This window comes from Anopheles moucheti (genome assembly GCF_943734755.1).
Source record: "Anopheles moucheti chromosome X unlocalized genomic scaffold, idAnoMoucSN_F20_07 X_unloc_14, whole genome shotgun sequence".
Lineage (NCBI taxonomy): Eukaryota > Metazoa > Arthropoda > Insecta > Diptera > Culicidae > Anopheles > Anopheles moucheti.
Window position 1 is genome coordinate 215001 of NW_026453520.1, and position 5000 is coordinate 220000.

Genomic DNA, 5000 nt, shown 5'->3' on the forward strand with positions numbered 1-5000 from the left:
CTCACGAAGGAACCGCGGAAGGTGTGCCTCCAGAGACCTCACTAAATAATCCATCGGTAGTAGCGACGGGCGGTGTGTACAAAGGGCAGGGACGTAATCAGCGCTAGCTAATGACTAGCACTTACTAGAAATTCCAGGTTCATGGGGACCGTTGCAGTCCCCAATCCCAACTAAATGAGCATTTGGGTGATTTCCCGTTCCTCTCGGAATGGGGGCGCCAATTGGCGAGAACACGCTGCTGCTCACATTGTAGCACGCGTGCAGCCCAGAACATCTAAGGGCATCACGGACCTGTTATCGCTCATTCTCACCTTGCTAAACACAAGTTGTCCCGCTAAGCAGGGCAAACGTGGCCGACGACCGCCCGTGAAGGGGCCGCCGGCCTTGACGTCAGGTGCGCCCGGAGGTGCACTGCTGACAGCGTTCTAGTTAGCTTGTTTGAGTCGCGTTCGTTATCGGAATTAACCAGACAAATCATTCCACGAACTAAGAACGGCCATGCACCACTACCCTTAAATTTGAGAAAGAGCTCTCAATCTGTCTTACCTCGATAAGTTCGGACCTGGTAAATTTTCCCGTGTTGAGTCAAATTAAGCCGCAAGCTCCACTTCGTTTTTTTTTTTTTTAAACAATTGCAGGTTTTATTGTTCATAAACATTATGTTCTAAAAACAATAGCGTAAACCCACGCTCTTGACGAACGACGTCGCCCGCCAGGGATTTGTCGTGCGTCATTATGAACCCTTTCGGATGTCCCTACCCAATCTCTTTATTAAATTGCTCTTTCCTTTACCCGCATATTGAGAGCGTACGCTAACTGAGTCCGCATGACTCGCTCGTATTTTAACACTTTAGGCTCTCAAGCTAGCTCGCAATCTAGCGATCGGACCATTCCGCCTCGCTGGCGGAAGCCTCCTCCGCAGCTGTCCATCGCCGACCTGCAGCTCGACGTCTTCTTTCATTCTCTCGTCTATTCCGCCGAGACCGGATTAGATCCGCCTCCGTCGGAATGGACCGACGACGGCGCGTTGTCGAGGGACCCTCTTCGCGGACACGAGCTCTCCACACTCGCTGCATGAACAGTCGCCTCTCGTGGCGAACTCTAACCGTTTCAGGGGAAGCTGGTTCTCCCCTGCTCCGCCGAGGGATTGGAGGAGGAGCTAGGCCCTCGCGCTCCGCCTCTACTGCCGCCCGCAGTACCTCGTCATCCCGAGCGGCCAGTGCTGCTGCGACGTCCGCAGCCAGTCGCACACGCGCCCGATCCTCCGCCCTGCCGCGAAGCCGTCTGTTGCGGGCAGACCGTTGACGCGCTGCTCGCGTTTCATTTACCCGTCTCGTGATGTCTTCTACGAAGACGTCTTCCACTTCCTCGCCGAAGAGTGCGGCCACACTTTCGAGGACCACCTCCTCGTCCTCGGCGAAAGCCGCTTCCGCTCGACCGCTGGCGAGGGCCTCCTCATCGCGCCACAGCTGTTGCAGCACGGTGGTGATGTTTTTCGCTGCCCTTTGAATGCGGTCCCACCACTCCGCACTCTCCAGCAGCTTCTCGGCCATGTTGCTGAGCTGGACCGATTCGGATGTCCCCCAGCCCAACAGCTCACGTCGGATCTCCTCGAACACAGGGCACTCGAACAAGACGTGGGCCACCGACTCGACCGACCCCACGCACCGTGGACACTCCGGGGACGAAGCGAAGCCGCAGACATGCAGGTACTCTCGGAAAAATCCATGTCCGGAGAGCACCTGCGAAAGGTGGAAGTCCACCTTCCCGTGCTTACGTCCCGTCCACCGGTGCAGGTCGGGAATCAGGCTGTGTGCCCACGTCTGATAGCGGCTGGCCGATGGTGTTGCCGCCGCACGGTCCCACGCGTTCTGCCACTCTATCATCGTGGCCGCTCGCTCCATTGCTCGAGCCTCCTTCCTGCTGATGCCAGGTTCAGCCGACAGCCTGCTGTGGCACCTTGCGTCCTCTTGGATAATTAGACGGTAGGGTACAAGACCGGCCATCACCACCGACACCTCATAGGACACCGAGCGGAACGAGCTCGACACCCCGCGTGCCAGCGGCTTCTGCACCTGGGCCAGTCGTCTGCGGCACCACTGCATATCGGTCGCCTTAGCCCAGATGGGCGAGGCGTACCGAATGACAGACTCCGCAACTCCTGCCAGCAATCGCCGCTTGGCCACCTGCGGGCCGCTGTGGTTTCGCATCACCGAGGTGACCGCCGCCACCGCACGGAGGGCCTTGTCCGCGGCCGCTTCCACGTGCGGTTTCCACGATAGCTTCTCATGAAGCTGGACCCCCAGATAGCGCATCGATCTCCCAGTGGTGCAGGTCACTTCACCGACGCGTACCGGAATTTCCAGTCGTCCTCGTCTCAGACTCGAAATGAGCACCGCTTCGGTCTTGTGGGGGGCGAGACTGAGATGACGTGCCTCAAGCCACCCCATCACCGCCTCAATCGCTGTCTCGGCAACCGTCGCCGACTCCTCCGGTGTGCGGCCCTCGGCCAGGATGGCGATGTCGTCAGCAAAACCGACGATGGTGGCCCCTTCAGGGAGCTGGATTCGCAGAACGCCGTCGTACATGACGTTCCACAGAGTCGGGCCAAGGATTGACCCCTGTGGAACGCCTGCCGTTACCCGACGTGACACCGGGCCGTCATGGGTGTCGTACACCAGCTCCCTGTCGGTAAAGTAGTCGCGGAGAAGGAGTTGCAGCTGCGCTGGGACCCCTTTCTCGCGCAGGGCCATCGCTATCGCCTGCCAGCTGGCAGTGTTGAAGGCGTTCTTAACATCCAACGCCACGACCAGCAGGCAGCGCCTGTCCCGCTGGTTCGTCCTGCCGAAGGACATCGCGCGCTCGCCTGCCTCCACCACCAGCTGGATCGCCTGCAGGGTGCTTCGCTGTCTCCGGAATCCGAACTGGTTCTCCGCTAGCTGAGGCGACTCCGGATCCTCGAGGTGCTCATTAAGCCTGTCGAGTGCCGTCCGCTCGAACACCTTCGCTGGGTTGTCTATCAGGCAGATCGGGCGACAAGACGACGCTTCGCCCGGTGGCTTACCTGGTTTAGGCAACAGCACCAGCTTTTGCCTCTTCCACTCGCGTGGAATGACGCCCGTGTCCAGGCAGCTCTGGAAGACCCCGACGAAGGACTCTGGATGCTTGCGGATGGCAACCGTCACCGCAGCATTTGGCACTCCATCCAGGCCAGGCGCTTTCCGCGGATGCAGCTCGCTCGCTATCGCCTGGAGCTCCGCGCAGCTGATCGGACGGACCGGAGTGTCCCCTTCCGAAGGCGCGACGTCCGGCCACTCGACCGGGGGATGCTCCGGAAACAGCTCCTCGACGATCCGCTGCAACACCGCTGGATCGCGTTCACGCGCCGTCCAGCTGCCCCGAAACCGCAGAAGGACCTGCCGGAACCACTGTCCCGTCTCGTCCGCGGCTAGGGCCTGCAGCCACTCATCGAACTGGCGCTGCTTGCTGGCCTTAATTGCCGTCCTTAAGGCAGCACGCGCCTCCTGGTGCTCCTGCGATGCCAACTCGACAGATGTCTCGTCCAAGGCCGTGCTCTGCCTTTCCCGGGCCAACCGGCAGCGCTCGGTCAGCTCCTCAATGGCCGGAGTCCACCAGTACACATTCGCGCTCTTTCTCTGCTGAGAGTGGCCGATCCTTGCCATGGTGGCATCGCAGGCCTCTGCGAGCACCATCCCCAGGCTTGCCGCATCGGTCACCCGATCGGCAAAACGGGTCGCCTCGAGTGCCATTTCGAAAGTACGGGGGCAAAACTGGCGAGTTCGCCAGCGAACACCCGCCTCCCGTACTCCGACGCCTTCCAGCCGCTGGATGCCCCGTCCGGGCCGCTGGCCAGCACGAGGCTGTTGCCCGACCGCAAACCGGATATAGCGGTGGTCGCTATAAGAGTAGCGGTCTAGCGTCCTCCAGGAGCTGATGACCTCCGCTACTCCATCCGGTCGGCAGAGCGATGGACTCGCGAAGGCGACGTCCACCCTGCTGGGCCGGGCCACACCGTTTCCCAGGAAAGTCGGCTCCGTTCCGCGGTTGAGCACCTCCAACCCGATGCTCGTTGCCGTCTGGAGGAGCGCCTCACCCTTAAGGTTGGCACGCTCGCTCCCCCAGGCCCCGTGCCACGCGTTGAAGTCACCGGCCAGGACGACGTGGGGGTGACCTCTCGCCAGAACCTCCAGCCGGTCCATCTGCCGCTCGAAGTCCGGGAGCCCGACAGATGGCGGAATGTAGCAGCAGATAAAGACTATACCTGCTACATCTGCTGCCACTATGCCTGGATGCTGTACACTCCTCACCCGCTGGATGGGGAACCGTTGGCCGCTGGTGACAATCGCGGCCTTGAGTTGCTCATCAGACGCCCAATTGCCGTTGTTGGCCGGCACTGCGTATAGCTCCGTCACGAGCATAACGTCTGCTGCTTCCTCCCTCATACGCTGGAGCGCAAGATCTTGGGCGCTCCTGCTCTTGCCGATGTTGATCTGGAGCACCTCAATCATCGTCGGGCCGTATTTTTGCACAGGGCGGAGGCAATCGGGTGCGGGCCGCCACACTTTAGACATCGGACTTGGCCGATACAAGTAACCGCCTTGTGGCCTTCCGCGCCACACCGGATGCATATCTTGCTGCGGTCCTCGCCCGAGCACTGCCCGGCGAAGTGGCCACGCTCCAGGCACCGGAAGCACCGCTTCTCCGCCAGCGACGCTTTCGGGACCTCCCACACCCAGCACGAGGTGTAACCTAGGAGCAGGCGCTTCCCGGCCAGATGCTCCGCGTCCGACCGTGGCATGGTGACGCGGGCACGGTTCGTGCCATCCCGTCGCGCCCACATATCGATGGCGGCCTCAACGTGCTCCTTCCCCAGCGCCGTCAGCATTGCCTGACGCAGCTGGTCCTCATTCGCCAGGGAGTCTATGTTAGTGACCAGGACCTGGGCCATCTCAGTGCGGACGATCGCCGCTCCCTTGTCC